This window comes from Marmota monax, unplaced genomic scaffold, assembly GCF_021218885.2.
Source record: "Marmota monax isolate L192 unplaced genomic scaffold, Marmota_monax_Labrador192_F-V1.1 WCK01_AAM20220418_F8-fsc00100, whole genome shotgun sequence".
NCBI lineage: Eukaryota > Metazoa > Chordata > Mammalia > Rodentia > Sciuridae > Marmota > Marmota monax.
The window spans coordinates 2,340,542-2,364,588 of NW_026693872.1; the positions used below are offsets into that span (position 1 = coordinate 2,340,542).

Consider the following 24,047-nt stretch of genomic DNA (forward strand, 5'->3'; position numbering starts at 1 on the left):
CTTAGCCTTCAAAGATGGACAGAGAGGCCCAAGGCTTAAAGAAGGTAGACGCATATCATCAGGGTTTCCTAAAGACCTTGAAGCACCTACAATACTGTGGTTTTCAAAGTGGGTTCCATGGAGACAGCATTCCCAAGGGACAACTTGGCCCTGGATGGAAGCCTACTCAATCTTCATGAGGGATTTTAAAAAAGATTTCACAAAAGAAAAGCATCTAAAAATACTGAGGCCCAAAGTATTTGCCATCCAAGATCACACAGCCAGTAAGTACCTTCAGAAAAAAAGCCCGGAAATAAGGGCCTTGGGAGAAACAGCCAGAAGAGGGTAAGAAAGCAGGAGAGAACACGTGACAGAGAGTCAGCCCAGGCCTCAGAGGCTGGGAATCCCGAGGAGGAGGAGGTACTGCAGGATAGGAACTAGGTCCCTGACTCCTCTCCAGCACACTCACCTCTCGGTCTCCACCCAGACACACTACTGCTGAGGAAAGACCCTCCTACTCAGGACCCTGAAGGAGAGGGTCAAAGCAGAAAGGAAGAGAGCATGCACCCTCTGGCACCTCTGTTGCCTGGGTGGCACCTCAGGCAACGATCTCTCTTGAGCAACAATGTGCTTCAGCTTTATTCCTCATTCTTCCTATCTGCCAAACAGGGACAAGTGGACCCTATCAGCTCAGAACTAGCATGGCCAAAGGGCAGGGGCAGGGGATTCTTTAATCTGCCCAGTAACAACAATAGAAAGTGCTAAATAAGTGAGTCAAGAAATATTTCTGGAAGAGCCACTCCGGCTGGAATGCTTGGACAGCCACCCGTGTGGCAGCAACTCAATCTGCCCGGGTCTTCTAGAACACGCATAAGCCGGGGTTTTAAAAAAAGGACTCCATGGCTCCAGAGGCAGCCAAATAAATAAACAAACACACAGAAATCTCTCTGTGAGTCATGAAAGCTATTAGTGAGAAAGTTACATTCTCAATAAGAACCTGATTTCATTCTCCCTCTCTCCCTCTCTCCCTCTCTGCCGGTTCACATCTTCTCCCCAGCCGCTTTTGATAGTGAGCAGTTTGTTATGTATCCAAGGGAAGCGTCGCAGTCTCCGCGCTGCACAGCCGATCCATCTAAAAAACATATCATCTGTCTGTGCGGCAGAAAGCCCAGTTGGAATAAGCAAGTTCTGTGCGTTCAACTAGAAAACACTTCTTGTTCTCGCTGTCAAAATAATTCTGTATTAAACTTCTGGGATATGTGACTAATGTGCTTGGAACCTTTTGGAGCGACTGGTTTATTTATTTTAGGGAGGGGAGTGCTGCTGCTGGTGGGGGTGGTGATAGAGAAAGAGGAGGAGGAGGAGGAGGAAGAGAAAGGGAGGGGAGAAAGGACAGGAAGAACATGCACATGGTTGCTCCTAGGAACCTTGCTGCCACACTTCATTATCAGAAGCTCCAGAAGGAGCCAAGCCAGGAAAGAATGGAGAGAAAAGATAGGCAGTGCACGCTCCCCAGAGTTAAGGTTGCCTAACAGTTCCTAAAAAGACTCTGAAATGTAAGAAGTAAAAGCAAAACAAAATACACACCCCAGAGTGATCCTATCACAGCCCTTCTCCAAAATCCTACTGTATGTAACAGCTCCCCACTGCCTGTAAGGGGGGGGGGGAGCCCAAATGTTACAGGAGGGCCCTAGAGACTTCTAAGATTGGAGACAGATGTCTCACCTCCTCGCACCTTCCAAACTCAGCCTGCCGCTCCCAATTTCTGTACATATTTTCATGTCTCTGCTGTTCCCTTTGGCTTGAAGAGGCATCTCTCTCTGCCTTGTTTAGGAAAGTCCTAGCCCCCTTGCAAGCCTACAACACCCCCCTACACACCCAGCAAAGCCCTCACTGGTGGGACAAACAGAACACTGCACCCTCCCACAGAGTTCTAACTCAAGCATTGATCACTTCACAACCTGTGTGCAGGTCCTGTCAGCTCTCAGCACACCTATTTACCCATCTCTGTCTGCCCTCTCTCACCTCCCCAGAATCCAGTTTCCCCTTGGCACCCACGGGGTGAGCACACACACAAATTGGAGCTCTTCACAATCTCGGCTTCCCCTAAAGCTACTCTGAGGCCTGCACACATGGGGACTCGTAAACGCATGCCCCCAGGTGAATGTGTGTGCGCTCCACAGCAAAGCATGATTAGCAGTAAAAACAAGAACTACTTAAAAAGCTGGAAAATCTGCAGAATGAAAAGGCCAGAAATCGGATTCATGCTAAGCCTCTGGAGTCAGCTCCCAAAACCTGCCCTGGTCTCTTCTCCAAATCTAGTTATACCGTTCAATTCTCTCCTCCTGCTTTGATTCAGAAAGCAAGTGGAAGCCGGGGGAACTAACCAGGAGGGTGGCAGGAGCAGAAGGCCACCACTGGGAAACGGATGAGGTGGTCAGGTCCATACGTCATGCTTATAATCTGGCAAATAATTGCAGGTTGAAATCATCTGCTTACTTTGTGTTCCATTTTACTTTTTTATTTCTCCCCAGTCAATTACTTGTGTGTGCGCACACACACGCGCGCACGTGCGTGCGTGTGTGTGTGTGTGTGTGTGTGTGAGAGAGAGAGAGAGAGAGAGAGAGAAGGAGGGAGGGAGGGAAGGAAGGAAGGAAGGAAGGAAGGAAGGAGGGAGGGAAGGAGGGAGGGAGAGAGTGGAGGAAGGAAGGAAGGAAGAGAGAAAGAGAGGGAAGGGAGGAAGGAAGGGAGAAGAGGGAGGGGAGGGAGGAAGGAAGGGAGAAGAGGGAGGGGAGGGATGAAGGAGAGAGGCAGGGGCAGGAGTGACCAGGACTGTAGGGACAGTGAGTGGGCTACTGCTGCTGGTAGGCTGTGGCAGCCCCCCGCTCTGAACTTTCTGTCCAGGGTTACTTGGCAAAGACAGTTTCAGAAAACAATTTTCACTTTCTTTTTCCAAACCCCACCTCCCTCCCCCACCTCATTTAAATATCAGCTCCAACCTCCTAAAGAGGAAAAGGAAAACTGAGACCCAATTCACTTGGCATTTTATACCACTTAAGGAAATTCTGTTTCCCTCAAATTCTACAGCTCTCTTCTCCCTGTCTTCTCTCTGCCCTTCTTCAACTTGGAAGTGGTCCTTTGCCCTCAGACACAGCCTTCCTCCCAAACCCCACCCCTCACTTACATAAACACACACACACACCCCAATGTTTGTTCTCTGTCTCCATCTTTCTCTCACTCATGCAAACAATGCTTGTTCCCTTTATCCTTGCTTTACTTGGAAGGTAATTAATGCCTACAAGGAGTACCTCCTTCATTTGTTCATTCACTTCATCTTTTTTACATTTTAGGCATAATAAGCACCTATTAATTGACAACCTACTCTCTATTAGCTTATATTCTAGGAAGAGAGATGCAACTACCCCATCACAAACCTTACAACAATGTCATGGTGATAAGCACAAGACAAGCTACAGCTAGGCCTCACCTGGCTGGGAAAAGGTTTGCCCATTAAGGCACCTGGCACACAGAGCCCCGCCCATAAGCCATTCTACTAAAGGAATGAATATTTGGATACATCAAGAATGAAATGGACAAAAGACGTCAATTTTGAGCACAACTGAAGGACAAATAAGATTTGGGCAGGCAGAAATGTGAGGTCAACAATGGCTCAGAGAGGTGAGGGTCAGAGCTGCATAAAGGCAGGCAAATGAGAGAAACTTCTCAGGACTGACCAGATGTCTAGTACAAGAAGGAAAGTAGCAGAGATGGGTTAGAAAAAATATTTAAGAAAATGAATAGAGCACTTTCTATGTGAAGGATCGTCAGCTAATCATTGTTTACGCCCTTTACAAATATTAACTTGTTTAATCTCCGTGACCCTGTTTCAAGTTGGATATAGTGACACTTGCCTATAATTCCAGCAACAGGAGGCTGAGGCAGGAGGATCTCAATTTAGAGGCCAGCCTGGGTGACTTAACAAGACCCTGTCTCAAAATAAAAAAAGACTGAAGATGTAGGTCAGTGGTAGAGTGCCCCTGGGTTCAATCCCAAGTTTTTTTTTTGTTTGTTTGTTTGTTTGTTTTTAAAAAAAGAACCTATTTCCATTGCACAGATAAGGTAACCAGAGAACAGGGAGGTGTGCTGCAAGGCACACAGGTGAGGTGCTAGTCAGTAGTGGAGCAGTCTGGCTGCAGTGTGGCTCTTATCTGCTACCTTAGTACATCCCCATAGTTTGTAGCTGTCTGGAAAGACAGCTCAGAGAACTTTAAACACCAGATGGAGGAGTCCATGCTTTGTCCTACATGCAAAGAAAGTAACTCAAGGTGCTGAGAGAATCACACGGTCAGACTGAAGGAGAATGAATAATTTGGCATTTGTGTTTAAAACCAGTTGTGGCTGGTGAATGGATTACAGACTAGGTGATGAATCAACTCCAACGTCACCCCTACCCTCGGCCTCGGCCTCGTCACACGCTTATAAGTCACTGCTTCATTGTTATGTACGTAGTCCAACAGGATATGCAGTCATTTTTTTTTTCTGTGTATATTCAGACTCCAAAATTTGAATTTTTTATTGGAATAGTTTGTTCCCATCTGGTTTCCGGGCCAAGGATTCCATGGAATCTGCCACGGGCGGGGGGTGTGGGGGACAGCATGGCTGCAGTCAGCAGTGAATGGCCTCTTAGTCTGGCTGGAACGCTCCAAGAGGCAGCATTGTACACGTACTGAATAGTCACAAAAATAGCTCAGCTAAAGGACACAGAAAAAACCTGCACTCTTTAGAACTGACGTGTTTTTCCCTTTCTCCCTTTGCCTGTTTCCATGACCTAGTAAGGAGCTATCATTGGGGAAGGTGAGCAGCACAGAAGGGCTTCGAGAGACATGGGCTCAGTGGAGACTGTCACTTTATTTTAATGTGATCTTTGCAAGTTCTAGACCTCAGTTTTCCTATCTGTAAAATGAGAGGCTGATTTTCACCTAGAGTGACTTTTGCAGTGTGTGTATATCTGTGTGAGATGGGAGGGTATTTAACAATGTACAAGGAAAATGAAAAAGATTTCCATGCATGTGTGATTTTGTCAGGATGAACCCAAATAGTATATTTAACCATAAAGCAGTAATAAAAAAACATGCAAGTGCATTTTGATTGAGATATAATTTATTTTTAATCTGGAATCCTTTAACAATGTTATATAAAGTAGAGCTGAGAACTAGGTTACAGAGGGTGAGTTAAGACTTAAAAACCCAGGGTCATATAGGAAAATCAACTTCCGCAAATGAAATGTCACAGTAGTTACCTGTGAGTGGTAGGATTACAGGTGAAGTTCATTTTCTTCTTATACATGCCCACGGGTTCTAATCTTATACATGAGCACATATTACTTTTACTATTAAAAAAATAAAATAAATTAACAATCAAATCGATGTTTAAATATATTATTAATACTCTGAATCATGGTTGCAGAAAATATCGAGAGGGGCAAGGAGCTCATTGGCATGTGAGATTCAGTCTTCTCATTTTTGTAAACCATGAACAGTGTGAAAGCCAGTGTGGGCCCTGTGCTGCTCTCGTCCCCGAGGGCACATGCCTCCTCCTTGGTGTATCTAAGTCCCCAACAGAGAGCCCTAGGGCAGGCAGAAGCAGTATTTTATGGTACCTGTCAACCCTAACACCTGGGTACAGTGCCTGCCATTTTTAATACTTAGTTGATGTTTCCTAAATCAAAAACAATCAAAGAATCACTATAGTGGCAAATGCAAATAATCAAACGTATCTAAAAAAATCAGTTCTAATTGTGAAGATTATATATATATAGATATAGATAGATAGATTATATATATGTAGATTAAAATATATATAATCTACATATATAAATATTACCAATTTTAAAGAAAATTATATTTTATCACTCAATATCTGCAGCTATTTTTTAAAAAAGACAGATGTGTATATATATTGATATAAAATTTTTTTCAAGTCATGTTGCTGGGTGAAAAGGTGCATCATTGAAAAACCTGCCATTTATTCACATAAATCATAATGTAATTCACGTACATGCTGAGATGTGTGGGCATACATGTATATATACAGTATACACAGAACAAGAGCTAGAAAGTCTAAAAGGTATTTTCCAAAACTTTAATAATTATTACGACAGAATGGATTTGAGGGGTTTTTTTATTTTATTCTTTGTACTTATAAGTGCAGTTCAAATTCTGTTTAGTACTTGGAACACATTTTTTAAAATAATAGAACCATTTAAAAATAAAAGAGGTCGGGTGGTGGCGCACGCCTGTAATCCCAACGGCTCTAGAGGGCAAGGCAGGAGGATCACAAGTTCAAAGTCAGCCTCAGCATAAGTGAGGTGCTAAGCAACTCAGTGAGACCCTGCCTCTAAATAAAGTACAAAATAGGGCTGAGGATGTGGCTCAGTAGTCAAGTACCCCTGAGTTCCAAATTCCCAGCAGCACTCCTAAAATTTAAAAGTAGGGAAAAAAATAAAAGCGAATAAGATAAAACCTAAAAATAAGAAATAAAGGAGGAAGGAAAGGGAGAAAGAAAATAAGAGTACCCACCAGTCCCATGCACTTGGCCAAACATGTTCTATAGGTACACGTTTTACTGCCCATACCCACTCACCCTGGCCATGGCTGGTTTAAATGGAATGCACTGTGGGAGGAAAATCCCCTGTTCCTTAAAATCACCCCATCTCCTTTTTTCCTAATTTAGCTGACATCCTCATTACATTTAAGGTCCATAGACACTAGGGTCTGAAAACCATACAGGCTTTGGGGATTTCCCATAAAAAAGGAGCCCTGGGATACTCTTGGGAGAACAAATCTCACCAGAAACAGAGTGTTCCCTACCTTCCCACACCCATCCCAAGGCCTGTGGCCTGGTCCCTCCCAGCCCAGCACCAGAACACTACTCCATCAACACTGCCTTTTTGGTCTTTGGTTCCACAAAGTTTGACAGCAATGTCATTGTCCTGACACAGCTGTTGTAGAGGTGCTAGTCACTAAAAAAAGACAACGAAGCACCTTGTAAATATTAAGTGCTTAATCCTAGTGCAGCCACGAGGTCCTTCCTGGAGCTGGAGCAACGATGACAGTATCTATTTGGTTCGGCTTCAGTGATAGTAATAATAATCATAAAATAATACTTAAAACAACCCATCTACAGGACACAATGGCCTTTCCACAGTTATTACAAAGAAGTGAATTCCTTTCTCTAAGCACAGGACACCCCACATTATCATGTATTGCTAAACTGGGACAGGTTTGAGTAATAATAGGTAGACATACTGGAGACGATTTTCATGTTTTTAAAAAAAACACTGGTCTACATTTTCCAAAGTTTCTGTGTGAGAATTTATTGTTTTACTTAAAAAAGAAAAAGAAGGTCATTTTTAAAAAGACATGACCAGCACCATAAATAAGGCAGGCTCTCCCTTGGCAGAAGTTTAGACCTGAGCCTCCATCACTGGTGAGCCTGCAGGGGTTGTGCTGTAACTAGGTCACCGGATTTCACTCCCTCACAGTGGACCTTTCCAAATGTTCACCAAAGCCACCAGGAGCTCAGGAGGTTAACTCTGCACAACCCTGCTGAGATGAACTAAAAGTAACACATTTATTCAAAAAAAAATATTTATGGAATGTTTCCCATATTCTTGGCACAGCAAGAGCTGCCAAAATTAAAAGGAGGCAGCCGCACCCTCCAGAAGCTTACAGTAGTAGAAGGGGAGGAATCAGACACATGCATAAATAAGAATAGCTAGAGGTACAATGTGATGAGTTCTAAAAGTGTTCCCGCTCAAAGCACCGTGGCAGTTCTAGGAAGGGGAAGATTATTTCTGGCTGTTGGAATGATGGAGGGCTTCAGGACAGAGTTAATGCTGTGGTAGAATGAGATCACAGAACAAAGGAAGGATGGGGCAGATCCCAGGTCAGAGCACAGTTTACCTGGCTGGAGCCCAGAAACAGCAAAGAGTTGCCTTAATTCTGGAGAGTAAGACTAGTGTCCGGTATGCAGAGGACTACTGGGAGCAGACAAGAGACTCGGGGGTGTTTCCAAAGAGCACGCAGAAAGCCTGTGTCTGACACCATGCACCTCAGTGATGTTCTCTGGGTAAGCCGTTCTTTTCTACATGTGAGTAAATGAAAGCAATAAACAAAAAGTAAAGAAATTATAAACCAATAACCAAGCTAGATAAGCAAGACAGGGTATGTCCTAGAGTAAAATTAGTGATAGTGACTGTTGGAAAATAAACCCCTTCAGAGTCAAAAATTTGGTGGAGGGAGGCAGAGAATGGATTAATAGGGAAGATGACAAAAGCCACCAATCTCTTGGCCTTCAGTGACCCAATCCAAGGTGGCTCATTTCCTTCCTCTGGGGCCACTAAATTCAACAACTATGTCCATTACTTTAACACCCTTTCCACAAGCTTAGCCATCTCAAAAACACCATGAATGTTGTTCATAAATACATCTTATCCTTCAGCAAAATGACATGATACAACTAAAGGCCCAAAGGAGTCAAAGAAAACTATACCACAGCAAAAGAACTAAAGAGTGAAAAGAAAGCTTTCTGACCCTAAAGTAGGTGTCCTTCTCCCTAGAAGGACAGTGGCATCCCTGTAGAATTTTTTTAAATGCTGATACCCAGGGTCCTACTCCAGTCCATTCAAATCAGAATTTGTAGTTGGACAGCCTAGGCATGGTTATGAATGAAAAGCTCCCAGGTGGTTTTAATGCGCAGTCAGTGTTGGGAGTCACCGTTGGAAGTTTGGATGCTTCACAGGGAAGCAAGAAGCTATCAAAGAACGAACTATTCAGTTAAAACATCACAGTGACCCGAATCACAAACCAGCTCCTTTTCAAGGTCTCTTTGCCTGGTTGGGGAGGGCAGGGTGGGATTTTTGTAATGAGGACATCTGGGTCCCAGAGGCCTGTCAGCAGATGACACAGGAGCCTCATGAATGTCAGACACAAGTCGAGGACCCATTGGTGATAAGTGCCGGCTTTGGCCTGCACCATGTTCTACTCACATTGTAATGGGACAGGGGGCAGGAAGAGCACACATAACTCCATTTCAGAGCTGTGGGAGTGTGAGGGTAACCAGGTCACAAGCTTTACAAGGAGGCAAACCAGCCACTGAAATCATTGCTCTTCTACTTTCTAAGTGAACCCAAGCAGGTCCTTTAACCTCTCTGAGCCCATTTCCTTATTTACAAGGTAGGAATTAGTATATTCTATATTTTCTTCCAAGATTAGGAAGATGTGTGTGTATAGTCTAGGTGCTCAACAAACAACAACGAATACTACAATTTTTGAGCAAATAAACCAATTCAAAGGTCTTTTAAATTGCATTCCACGACTAAACCATGAACTAAAAACAAAAATGGTGTTTGAAAACCAATTTCATTGCCCATAAACCTGGAAGAAGTATTAATGACACTTCCAATGTCAACTAGTAGCCAGCCTCTTTAAACCTATATGTCCATGTGTTTCCCTCAGTGGTGTCTCTTAGCAAATTCAAACTGGCTTGGCCTTCTCAAGTCATGGAGTGTTGCCTTTCCTTTCCTCAGTCCTGATTATCAAGCAGCAGATTATCAAGCAAGGCTGAAAAGAAATCTCAGGAGATGATGTGGTCATCCCCTCACTGTGCAGGTGAGAGAGAACACAAAGACTTGCCCAGTTCGAGAAGGCAATCAATATTAATTAAACCTACAAGTCATTAGCTGTCAGAATAAAACTAGGCCCACAATGCTAATTAGTGAGTTTAACACCTCTTCTTCTCATAAGACAGGCAGGATGCAAATAAAATGCCTTGCTCTATGAGTATCAGGGGCAGTTCTAGAGCCAGGATTATAAGCCAGGTCTGTGTGATTTGGAGCGCTAGCAGGGAGTTTAGAAAAGGGGTCAGATGGTCAGTCTCCACCCCTACCTCATAACCTTGGATAAAGAATGCTCATCCTTTCTGTAAGCCACCTGTTCCCTTCGTCTAAGGGGTCGATACTCCCTGACTTCATCAAAAGTTACAGGAGAATTAGTGAGTGGGGACCATGAAAACAATTTTTAAACTAGTTCATGGTAGGTAAGTGTGAGAGACTGTTCCAGTGTGTCCCTGCAACACCATTTATGCATTTGTACCTACCTACACAAAGGTATAAAGACGCATAGATAGGCAACGGGTAAATTCTTCTATTTAGGCCAAGTGCCAAATACTGAATGTTAAAATCAATATTAAGCCAAAGCTGTGGCTAGAATCTACCATCATCTGAACTTCTCTGAGAAAATAATAAGTATAAAATTTCTTTGTGTTGAAGATAACTTATCATTGATGTCGCCATACATGATTTTAGTAGTTTTCTGATCAAGAAATATGAAGAGGACAATGCAATACATTCCTTTTTTATCTTCAGAACATGTGGAATTATTTTCTCCTTTATCTTTCACAGTACTGAAGATTAAATCCAAGGCCTCACACCTGTTAGACAAGTGCCCTGCCACTTTAGCTACATCCCCAACCCTTATTTAATTTTATTTTGAGATAAAGTCTCACTAAATTGTCAAGGCTGGCCTCCTACTTGTAATCCTCCTACCTCAGCCTCCTAGGTAGCTGGGATTACAGATGTTCACCACTGTGACTGGCAGAAAATGTATCATTCTTAAGTCTTTTCTTGAAAGATTCATGGACTTCAGTACATTCAAACAGCTAAAAATTAAAAACAGTTCCAAATGATCATCCTATTTAATGTTATAAATGCATTCATTGAAGAATCCTATAATTATGATATAATCTAATGTTATAATAATGTTCTGATTTCAATTTATATTTTTATAAACATTTGTTAGCTAAGAAAGGATATGATATTCTTCCCAAAGTCACCTACCTAATGTATTCTATTGCCTAAGATTTAACTAATCTAATAGTTACATAAACTCTCAATTTCTAATATGAACTCGATTAATTTCTAATTATTTAACTATTTCTCTAATTGCTTAGCTACTGAAAGTTATTAACAAATTCTTTTATCCATAAAATTAATAGATTTCACAATCACCATTAAATGCTATAACATTTTATTTATAATATTTGCCTTAATATGTTAACTAACTGGTGGAATCAGAGCAAAAAGCACTTTATGAAGACTATTCACTCCAAGTCACATGTCAAATGCTTAACTATACTTACAAGTATATATCTTGATATTAACAATAAGCCTGAAACATGTTTGCTCATAGTACTGTTTTTATATTGATATGACAGTAGCCAATGTGATAATTAAATCATTGATCATGTAAACACAATGATACTGTATACAAATTCAGAGATGCCCAAAATATTAATGAGGTAGGTACTGGCTACTTTACCCTTCCAAAATCTAAAGCCAAAGTCTAAGTCTTTGGTTCAAATTTAAAGCAAAATAACAAAATCTAGGCATCCTTCAATATGGGTACCTAAGTTTAAGAAGACATGTCTAGATTTTTAATGTCAGCATGGAAAATACAAAATGGGGCAAAAACTAGAAATTTCAATACATATGTAACAAAAGCCTCCCATGAATTCGATACCATACTAAGTAAGACATCTAAAAAATTTAGTCTAGCATGAAGACAAATACGTACGCAGCTAACCTTCACAGTGTTCAGAAAGGTTTGTACAGAGGTTGTAGCGGGGGTGCAGGGAGATCAGAAAATCTTCACAGGACACTGAAGCCCAACATGGAGGTGACCTGCCCAGAATCTATGAAGAGATTAGAGAAAGGGTAATGTTCTGACATGATGTGGCAGGAGGTAAAGGGAACACACAGATGTCAAGGATATCTGGTCCTAGCTTTGAGTCTCAGTTCTGTGACCTCGAGGGTAACAGAAGTCTGAGCCTAAGTCTCCTATCTATAGCAGCACCTATACATTATACCAGGCAGTTAGCAGAAGCACTCCACTGAATCTTCAGCAGAGTGGTATTTGGTATCCTCTCTGCTCCTTCCCTGGATGAATCCACACAGAAGATGAGCTCAGCCAACTAGAGTAGTACCTGCTGTATGAAAGGTTTACAGCCTTGTGGCAAAGCAGCCAAGATGCCTTCTTCATCACCATGGAGGCATGTCAATAAGCCATGACAGGAATAGTACCGAGACAAGCTACACTACCATTTAAGTACTCCCTTGACATAAGGGTAGGAGAAGTCTGGATATGAGGATTCACCTGTGTTTATACAGAGGGGAGGGACACTGTGGTAACAGCAAGTACAAGACAGAAGGCTTCCAGGGGTCCGAGTATCTAGATATCAGTTTCATGGCCATATTCTGGGAACAGCTGCCCTGGGGGAGTTACACATGCCCTATCTTTCACTGGAGGACCTGAGAGCATTCCCTGAAGGCATTCTTTCCTCTGTGTCTGGTGAACATGTAGTGATAGGTGCCTAAAGAGGAAGATGCCTGTAGAATAGGGAATGTTCTTCAGATCCTTCGAATTCTCCACGTGTTTCTTCCTTCACTGTGCAATGTCTCGGACAATCAGTGCCATTTCGACAGCATCTGCAGCAGAGCAATGACACCATCAAGGCAATTAATGAAAACCTCTTGCTCGCAGATGTACATGAGAGTAGCACTGAGTTAATCATGGGCTGCCTGATGTGTCAGACTAATGCAAGTCAGCTTCCTCCCCAGCTCCCCATTGAAACCCGGAATTGCTGTTTTATAAAGGGGGTAGGTGTTTCCAGGCCCAAAGTAATGAAGACCAGATGCAAACTGTGCTGATCACACAATAAAGTGGAAGCAAATCACAGACAGTTCCAAATCACCATAGGTAACCCCTACTGAACTGGTAAAAATCTTACTGAATTCTTTCTGCCCATATAAGGGCAGCTTCATCTGTTTTGGCTCTCACCATTCTTTAGTAGTTTTGGAACACATCATAAGTACAATTGTATTTCTTGAGAAAAAGTGGGCAGATCCCTTTCTAGTTCAATGTCTAGTCACTGAAATTTATCAGGCATTTCAGAAGACACCATGTTCATGGATGACCTTAGCAAGACCCTGAAAGTACAAAGGTGAGTTGAGATAGAATCATTGGCCTAACTCAACTTTTATATAACACAATGCAGCATTAAGTAACGATTAACTATCAAGTGTTGCATGACATAAATACTATAAATATTAGTTTTGTTGTTAAAAGGGCAAGAAGTCCTTAAAACAGGGAACTGGTTTAAAAAGTAAATCCCAGCTAGGAATTTGGTAGCAGTGGCATGTGCCTATAATCTCTATTTGAGCAACAGAGGCAGAAGGATCACAAGTTCTAGACTAGTCTGAGTAAGGTGAGACTATCTTCAAAAAGCACCAGAAGCACAAAAGAGCAGTCCCTAGTGTATACACACAGAATAATAATATTCACTCTCAAGTGGTTTTGGATAATAGGATTACAGGCAATCTTGATTTCATTCCTTTTGTATTTGTGATTTCCCAATTTTTTCTACAACAAAAATTAATTGCATGTGTATTTCAAAAATCACATCAATAAAATTAATTTGAATATAAAGCACAGTAATATTCCAGATTTTGAAATTCCGAGTAAAAGAAAGAGGAAAAAACAGCTTCAGAATTTTGAGCTCCTGTATTCAACTAAGACACTGGACACTCCAGTCCTTCACTAGAAGGGGGGGGGGGGGGGGGTGTGTGTGACTACATGTGTGTGCCTGAGCACATATACACAGTGAGAGACACTATTCTAAAACATAGGATCCTTCACAGACTCCTAGTTGGGACAGGAGTGTATGCAGGGAAAACCAGATGATTTCTAGCAATTAGGCTGTCATCTCTAAGAGCAGCTAAAAATGGAAAACATCAGAATGGATGCTGGTCAGGAAAACTCTCCTAGCCTAAGAGTTAGAGGAGGGAGAAAACCACAAGTGGGATCCAACAGAAGTTCTAAACCACAAAAGCAGAAAGCAGCATTCCCAATAGCAGGAATCAGCTCTGGAATGAACTGCTTCTCCCAAGGACAATTCTTTGTACCCATTCCTGGGTGACAAGCAGCAAAGATTAAATCATCTACTTAATAATGATTACAATTAAGCCTTACAACTCTAAGAATGCCAGGAAGTTACATATGCAATTCTTTGCAAACATGTTTATCTAATTTTTTAGACTAAAAGGAAGAATCTGTTAAAAACATCTCCATTTGGGGGTGGGAACCAAACAACAAACACTGCAATAAGCTAAATGAGAGCTGGCAACTTCGATCTTAGAAATACTTCATAAACACCTACTACAGGTCAGGCACTGTGGTAGGTATTTGGACCATATTAATGAGAAAAACAGGCACAGTCTCTGCCTTCATAGAGCTTAACTTTGGAAGAATTTACAAGTAAAAAATAAAATCAAAAAGTAGATGTGGTGAGGTTGTAGCTCAGTGGTAGAGTGCTTGCCTAGCATGTGTGAGGGAGATACTGGCTTTGATTCTCAGCATCACATTAATTAATTAAAGTATTGTGTCCATCTATAACTAAATTTTTTATATATATATATATATATATATAAAATAAAAGTAGATGTGGATTTTAGTACGAGAGGTTGCAGTAATGTAGCCCTAACAAACTTGACTCAGCAGATCAAAGTATGAAAGCTGCCGATGGGTGTTAGGGGTGGGTGAGAGACTTATTCCTGATCAAATACATTGGAGAAATTCACACTAAGAGCTCCGAGGAGTACTTTTGCAAAGAAACAGACCTAAATTCGCTTAAGTGGGCATTCTCCAAATGTTTAACCACAAGAAAAAATTTTTAAAAATTTTTTTAAATCTCCATTTTCAAGGAATTCTTACCAAAAAAACTCAGAGGGATTAATATGGCTGTGTCATTAATATTAAATTATCATCAGGGAAAGTTTATTATGCTTCTATAAAAACCTGAACTTTCAACTTTGACTCTGAAAGTTGAACGGTTATTTATTTTGGGATTTTGCATTCTCCATTATCTGGGAGAAAGAGACTTTGGTCTGTTTTCCAACTTGCCGGAGAATGGCAGATGTGTAAAGCCAACACCCACCCGGCGATCTGCTACCAAACCCCAAAACTTCCTAAGGCCGAGTCTCACCCACCTGTGAGTGGCACACTCCCTGAAACAGGCAGCATGCAGAAGAGGGTCCAGGGAGGCAGCAGCAAGTGACCAGCAGTTAGACAACAACAGAGTCACTGGTGCTCACTGAAGTGAGTGCAGCCAAGTTCCACATAGAGAGGAGGGTGGCTACAGGTCTGAGAAAAAGGGATCTTCTGTAAACACCTTTTCTGTTTTAATCTGCTGTCAGTCATTCTATAGCCAGGACCTCATTTTCCTCTGACCTCCTGTACCCCTGTGCACCATCATTGAACCTTCTTCACACCTAGTCATGGTGCAGGTAGAAAGCTAACCTGGATCTCTGACGACAGGGGCAATGATGGTTCCATAGCACTGAAACCTGAGAGGGTCATTTGGAAAAAGACAAAATGAGTCCATTTGTTTCCTCATACACCAAAGAGACTGTAAATGAATCAGATCTAAATGTGAAAGATGAATCTATACAGGCACTGGAAAACAAAGGAGTGAGCAAAGGTATTGGGAAACCATGACCACAATCCAAAAATCAATAAATGAATCTTAAATTTGTTTATATAAATACAAAATTTTTACGTCAAGAAAATAGGAAAAAAATCACTAATCAAAATCAAAAGATATAAGAATTAAAGGAAACATTTTTTACATATTCCATCAATTAAAGACTAACATGCGTAATTTCTGGACACTTTGAGAGGAAAAAATCCAATAGGAAAAACAAAATGGGTAAAAGACATGAACAAATAATTCACAAAAGATATAAAATTAATAAATATGATCTTTCAACAGAGAAGTGTTTGATTTTATTCATCATAGGATATGAAAGACAAATTCATATTACGCTGAAATTTCATGTCTCCCCCATCAGATTGGTAACAACTTAAAAACTTGACAGACACCATGAGTGAAGATGCTGGTAGGACATTCCCATGGAGAGTAATTGGCAGGAAAGAAAAACTGACTATTTTCCCTTGGAAGATTTCCTGGCTCTTCCCATTGAAAAGGCCCATTAGTGATGGCCACACTATAGCAATGAGTGCAGCTAGCATGCAGATACTGGTCTTTTATTCCCTTCTCTACTAACAAACATGAAGGTATAGTGAAAAATGGTTGCTTTCACAAGAGAGACAAAGATTTAAAAAAAAAAAAAAAAGATGAAACTAAACTGGGCGCAGTGGCACACACTTGTAATCCCAGCAGCTCAAGAGGCTTAGGCAGGAGGATTGAAAGTTCACAGCCAGCCTCAGCAACTTAGAGAGTCCCTAAGCAACATAGTGAGACCCTGTCTCAAAAAGAAATAAAAAGGGCTGGGAATGTGGCTGAGTGATTGAGTGCCCCCGGGTTCAATCCCTGGTTATCAAAAAAAAAAAAAAAAAAAAAAAAAAAAAAAATGAAACTAGAACAAATATTTATCCAAGCAGTTCAATAAGCTCTAAAAATAACAACAAAAATCATGGGGAATGTCCCAAGCCACTTAAAGGGACTCTCACAGGCCAAATCAGGAACATTTGAAGCCATTCAAACTATTACAATGCAGTAATAAATTATGAAAGTTTGAAATAGAAATCTGAAAGCCCATATCATATCAGAGAGGGTGGGGGAGAAGGGAAGTCCTTCCTGGAGTAGAACCCTGAATGATAAATGTGAAAAGAGTGGTAATGATGGAAAATTCTAATTTTGCAAGCATCATGGTATAGATTGCTTCAAGCAAGAATTTAGAGGAAAATTTTGATGAGAAGCAAGAATAAAGTATCTCCCCAGAGATAAATAATAAATAATTGCAAAGGAAAGAATAATAACTTTACAGTGGAGAAATTGGACATCTTGACAGGGTGCTCAAAACTAACATCACCAATAAGGAGCAGATGGACATGGTGAGCTTCCTGATGTGACACTCGAGGAGGACTCACATTATCTATGTAGTGTTCCCTTGGGGAATGCATAATTGAATCTAAGCATGAAAAAGCAACAGAAATACAAAATGAGGATGATCACATTGTTTAAAAGGGGAAACACTATATTTTGCAAAATATCAATGCCACAGAAGATATAGAATGCTATGGAAATACTCCAGATTAAAGGAGACAAAAGAGACATGGCAACTACATGCCAACCTGATCCTAGGCTGGATTATGTACTGAAGAGGGGGAAATGCCATCAAGATCATACCTGGGACTGCAGAGCACACACAGAAAATGAAAGAACTGAGGATATAAAGAGACCATGCCTATTTTCCTCATTCTTAGGAAATACACACTGCACTGAGGGGTAGAGTGCCATGACCAACACAACCTACTCCCAAATCTAAAAATAAAAAATCACATACATACTCATGAAATCACGGGGGTTGGGGGGCGGGTAGATGATTATAAAGATAATGGGATAAAATGTCAACAGATGAATCTGAATAAAAGATATGGGTGTGATTTGGACTATGCTTACTTCAAAACTTTCTTATAAATCTAAAATCACTTATAATTAAGGTTAGAGAAAAAATGACTACCGAGAAAGAGAAGGAAAAACGTAGCAATTGGGAATTAGCACATTTTATAGTAGGATTTGAAGACAGTAAATTTAGCCTAGGCTATTTTATTACATATACTATTTAGGTATGTGTACACATACACACACACACAAACATTTTTCAGAACTAAAGAATTTCATACATTTTAATTTCTTAGCATGGAGAAAGATTTTCTACTTTCTTCTTCTAAACTCCTGGGGGTAGACAACATGTCCAAGACCACAGTGAATCTGTAACTAGAGCTACCTTTACAAGATTTGTAGGTCAATTCTAGCCTCTGAAATTTCAGTTCACTATGTTTGTAACCCGAGTACTGTTCCCCATCTAGAAAGAGCAAGTTTAGAGTTGGAAGATGAGCTATACCTAACAACATAATAGCTAGCATAAATTTTTAAAAATCTATTAGCAGTAGCCTTTGGGGTTAAATACTGTATTACCAAACCAATTGAAGGGAAAAGGGAGCTCTCTCCCTTGTCAAAATATGGATCAGGTCACATGTGCTGCCTCCCACTACACACCTGAACTTCCTGCAGAAGAAAAACACCCAATGAATCAGACCTCTAAGTCTCCTTCTTGGATAAGTTTGGAGAGGAAAAAAAAAAAAAAAGAAAAAGAAAAATATGAAGGTTAGACATTATGAGGTCAAGAACCATCAAATGAATGGAACCTGAAGTTTAAACAGAAACAGGTAAAATATCAGGGAAGGCAGTAAAGCCCTCAGTCTTCTGATTCCATAACAGGCTGTGCTGACTGAATACATATATAATTAAAAGTTATACTGCAGCTGAATACTAGGTATTGTTCCCTTCCAAAAAGCATTAAAATATAAAGGTCAGTTAGCTTAAATGGTATTTTATTGCATACTTTTAAAAGACCTTGAACAATTAAAGCAATGAAATATATTCCCTGCTATCATTTTTAAACATTCTTAGAAGCACAAAAAAGAAGACAGAGCCCCATGTAAAAAAAAAATGTTAACCCATACTATCCCTTGGCTCAACATTTATTTCAAGGTTCAAAAGCCTTTTCAATAGTTTCCATGGCATTCACATTGTTTGGGTAAATTTCTGGGTCATCATCCAGAAGTTTCCACTTGGGTGTCAGGGAGGGATAACCCAAAACTGCAGCCCATCAAGCAAGATACTATCAAAGAAATACATCAAAAATCAAAACTAGATCAATGTTCTCCACTCTGAGGAGTATTAATATAAGACTAAAGCACAGATCCCAGCCACTGAATTTGTGATTCAAATGAGCAATTTAGGGACAGTATTTTTAAAATAATCTTCTAGAGATTTCAATAGGTGACCAAGCTTGCAAAACATTGGATTAAAAAGACTCTAAATTCCTTTGCAGTCCCTAAGTTCTAGGAAAAGCTTCTATCCTCTGCTGCTTTAGTGTCCTTAGGATGACATCATCCTATTTGTTGCCATTGTTCAATTTTCAAAATAATAAAATAGCAAAAATAACAAACTAATCTATGGGAAAAAAGCATTAATACATTGTAAAATACTCTGCATATGTGCATATTAGTTACATCATCTTCTATATAGTATATAAAACCATTCCTTGGCTTTTCAAAGGTATTCCTCTTCTTCAAACTAATCTGCAATAGGTTAAAGCTCTAAAAATAGTTTCAACCTTGTTTTCCACCAATGGACGTGGTAACTAGTATCTTGAGTATTGGTTGGTATTATTCACAGCATCACAGATCTCAGACAAGGAAGACTTCTCCAGAGGCCACCTGCAAGCTCGCAATCTTCAGGCACAAAGAGCACCTTTCCCCATTTCACAGATGAGCCAAGGAGGCTCAGAAAAGTCAAGTGATTTGTGCTCAGTCATACTCAGATCTTCACACTCAATATATCAGGTTTTTAAGGCTAGACCAAGTAGATTTCTTGTTCTGGTTTCTCTGGGTTCCTTGAGACAAACTGAGTCCTCTCTCCAGGCCTGATTTCACCAATCTCTAGCAAAAGAGGCTGAGTTCCTATAACTTCTAGTCAGAGGCTGTAGAATAAAAGAAAAGCTTTAGACATCAGTAATTCATTGTCACTTAATTGATTAGTAACTTGGAGCAAGATTTTAGTATGACCAAGCTTCCACTTCCCCATCTACAAAGACTAATTTTATGCCAATTGAGGAATTCAATTGATTCATTTAAATAAGTATGTGCCCCTCTTTATGTCTTGTCTACATCAGATGCTACTGACACAGCAGGTAGATTCAAGGCTCCTGCTCCCTGGGGCTCCCAGGCTTTAACCACTTCCTGGGAAAACTTAGGTCCTGAGTAGCAAATGTCAGAAGTGAAAAGAATTTTTAAGATTTCATGCCTCATTTAGAGACTACTTAAATGAAGAATATGTGGGAAATCAGCAGAGAGTTCTGGCAAGAGAAATGGCATACAATTGGTATATAATCTATGAAGAGGAAAAGAATCCCTATAATTAAATTTCAAAACACTGAGCTTGGGATAGGAGAAAGGGCAGAGGATGTTAATCACAAACAAATTAGTGAAATAAATTGCAGGCTGTCTGCTTCCTAAAGGCTTCTGAAAGTTATTGAGGCTGATGATTACAAGGGTTGATGGGTCACCATTCCTACTTAAAGGTCAGAAAAATGAAAAAGACACCTAGAAATATCTGTCTGCTCCCAAAGCCCTCAGGGACCATGGATTTAGAGTTAATGAAAAAGAAATGGTAGAGATCATCTTGTTCAATAACCTTATTTCATAGATAAAGGAAGAGACAGGGATAAAGAAACTGCACGTGACAACAAACAATTAAGATGCAGGTAGAACTTCCAAGGGACATTCTAAGTCATTTCTCCACTAGAAATCCGTCACATCATTTCACACTATTTTATGGTAACACCCGATAAATAAAAATGAAAAACATTAAAAATATATCTCTACAATTACAGTCAAGAAACAGAAACCTTTTCATTTTCCTAATAAATTAAGATGTCATGGGCTAAGGCTTTGGCTCAGTGGTAGAGTGCTTGTCTAGCATGCTGGAGGTCCTGGGCTCAATTCCCAGCACTGCAATAGATAAAGAAAAAAACAGTCATGGACAAATAACAATAAAGTTAGCAAATATATTTTCTATTATTTTTTTAAAAGCAGGCTACACCCAAAAGCAAAGTTGTTTTTGATCGAAATAAAAATGTGAGAGTAGGAGAAGGAACCACACTGTTATTCTATTATCAAGTGTGTTTTGCAGGTTTTATTACATGGGTGGCACAATGTTGCAAGCCAGCTCCTGGAGGAAGGTAAAAGGTAGCAGTAGACCACAGGTGGCCAAAGGAAGAGTGGCATTCATGGCACTTGCTCTCTGAATGGCTCTGGGCCAAAACCTCTGATAAACAGAATGATAAGAGAACTCCCTCTTGCCCACAAAATGTTTAAAGTCAAATGAGGCAGAATCATTCTAACAATTTATCGTAATCCAAGCCTTAAGTGCTGGGCACAAAGAAGAGGACAAATATCATCATTAGCCACAGCCCAAAGATGAGAGATCAAGTTGTCCCTAGCACAGTCTTCCAGTGGAGCCCAGACGGACAGTGAGGAAATCAAGGGCAGCAATTAACCTCCCTCCCCAGGGCACTCAGCCAGGGGTCCACAAACACTCTCTGATCTCTGTCAGCTGAGTTTCCTGAAGATATTGAATATGACCAAGCTGAACACCATACATCCAAACATGCTCTCCCTGCTCGGATCCATCTCCACCTTTCTCCAGTGCAAGTCGGTAAAGAGCAGTTGATTATATACTGCATTCAAAGCCCTGGCCCAGGTGGGTGAGGGAAAGAACAGACGGGTAGTAGGTGAGACAATGGAGGGAAGGGAGCAGGGATAAGCAAAGGAAAGACAGTGGAACAAATCTGACATAATTTTCCCAATACATATATGAAAACAACACAGGGAATCCCACCGACATGTACATCCCTAAGAATGGGACCGTAACTAGAATAAGACATAGTCCATGCTTGTATAATTATATTAGAATGGATTCTGCTGTTACATATAACTAAAAAGAACCAATTAAAAAAAAAAAAAAACTTAAGAAAAAAAAAATAAAAGCCCTGTGTGAGAACTTCTGAGGAAGAAAAAATCTCATTAGGCAGGTTCCAGGCCCTGAAAGCACTCAGGACCCAGTGAGGAAGTACAGTCATTTATCCACCTTGCATTCACTCAGCTGGCACGTACTGAGAATTTCCTACGTTCCTGGTACTGATGCACACACTGACTTCAGAACAGAACAGGACACGGCCAAGTTCACATTCCAGGCCATAAGATAAATACGATACGGTGGGCACGCCACATAGTGTGGTTAAGTCAAAGGAGAGGTGCTTCCAAAGAGTGGTTTCCTCAGAGGAGACAGAGGTGGTCAGCAAGGGTGGCATGGAAGGAGCACCTGCACAGCTAATAACCACGCTTCTGACCCAAGGAGAATGAACTAGTGTTTAATAGAGACATGTGCTACACAGGAAGAGTCCCTTGGGAGGATTCTGAGCAAAGCCTGGGCCCTGAGGGAATTCTACAATATCCTCTAATTGCTGTGATGAATCACAGACCAACCAGTCAATGGGATTTGAGAGAAACCTTAGAGATGGGTACTCGAAGGTCGCACATGTGGTTAGTTAGCAGAAGTTGGACTGGAACCCAAAATTCGGAGGACTAAACCTCTGCCTCTCCCCAGCCCATCCATGTACTGAACACCCCCCAGCTAAACCACGCTGCCTACAGCCAGTTTAGCAGAAGGCTCAGAGAAGGTGGAAGAAGTTCCCACCTCCACACAGTGAGGGGGCTTTTCATTACTGGGTGAGGCAGCAGGTTCGCTTTTAAACACTCCCAAGTCAAAAGCCAGTCTCAGCCTTCTAATGGCTGTACACAAAAAGATGTGGGCCTGAACTCACATGAGCGTCAGCATAAGCACTCTGCTTGACCCCCGCCCCTTTCTATAGTGGGGAAGCTGAGGTACCCCATTGGGTCATACCCCATCTGGTCACATTCAACAGCACCTGAACTCAAGGTCTAGTTCCTCCACCTCAGTGCTGTCAGCCTGGTGCCTGTGGTCTCATTTAGCACAGCCCACATTATTTGCAAACTCAACAGTGATAGACCCCAAGACAGCAAGCAACGATCATGTGTATCGCAGAGACAGCTCATAAGAAATCCAGACATAAAGGAACTCTTCCTACAACTTTGTAAAGGTCCTTCTCGGATCTGACTTTCTGCCACACCACCCCCAGGACTCTGGAGGTTCACTCTCTAATTAAACTGCCCCATCACGCTATTTTCCTACTGGTACCCAATAGCAAAGATGGGAGAAGACGGCCAATTTCTTGCGAGTCCTGAAGATTCCCTTTATGAGTCATGAGAAACTGAAATAATGCAGGGGTTGGGGAGCAGTGTGGCTTTAGGAAAAAGCCTCAATTTTAAACCAGTTTCCACTGAGTTGTTCTATAATGTGGCATAACTCACAAAGACAGAAAAAAATTAAGTTTTTAGAGTTGATGCAAAAAAAAAAGACGGGGAGGAGTTTTTGTTAGGCTGTGTCAATTGTCGCTGTGGCATTTCTTGTTAGGATTTTTCTTACTGTCATTTTTTTGTTACATTAATTATAGTTTGATCAGTGTAGGAGCTATTTTGAATCCATGGGACTTTCCTAACCAGATTATTTTGGCATTTTAAAGTCACTCACATTCGGGGCCTAAACAATATGGCAAGTATCTTTCTTCCCTCTCTCCTTTGTACTCAAATTCTAAACAAAGGAACCATCTGTTCTGTCTCTAAAAACACCAGCCCTTGTTTTCGTTTTTCCATTAATAATAATGCCTCAAACTTATATAATATCATTCTCCAACTTGCTTATTAAAGGATTTTGTAGACAGTACCTCATTCATCTTCAACATTATCCCCTATAAACTGAGGAGAAAGGGAAACTATTTGCCAATTTTCAGTTTAATAAATAATCACTGGATATTTAATGAATTTGGTATGAATGATTGCATGTTAGCCTCGGATGGGACCTTGGCGGCCTCCTACCCCAAATCTGGCTCCTACATAAGTAAGAGACTCAGAAATGAGAAGTGATTTTATGTTCTTTGTGTACTTGGCTCTCTATTCCTGACTGTAAACAGGAGGGTACAAACTGCATCTTGCGCATATAAAAATCTCTGCTACCTCATGTGTAAAAGTGCTCAATTAAATGTTTGTTGAATGAACAAAAATGTTTGTGCACAGATAATCACACAGGTGGCTGTGGTCACGCCGGGATCAGAGCTCAGTTCTTCTGCCTTCCTGTTCAGTGTGTTGGTGTTTCATTTTATTTTATTATTTTTCTAATATCATGTAAACCTGAATGCAAAAAAAATCAAATACAGACACCATAAAAAAGGAGATTGGGGGGGTAGGGAATGAGAACAAGCCCAAACTAGAAATAAAAAATTT

At 40.8% G+C, this 24,047-nt stretch overlaps 1 protein-coding gene across 17 annotated transcripts in view; it reads right to left on the reverse strand.

The window, feature by feature from the left end:
- Positions 1-24,047, reverse strand: part of Lpp (LIM domain containing preferred translocation partner in lipoma) — a 663,875-nt gene that overhangs the window by 562,827 nt on the left and 77,001 nt on the right. For 3 of the 17 annotated variants that reach the window (XM_058585069.1, XM_058585071.1, XM_058585067.1), the window contains exon 3: positions 11,622-11,730. The exons of the other annotated variants lie outside the window; for them this stretch is intronic. The gene's annotated coding sequence lies outside the window, so the exon portion shown is untranslated. The remainder of the gene's footprint in view (positions 1-11,621; positions 11,731-24,047) is intronic. 17 annotated transcript variants of the gene reach the window in all.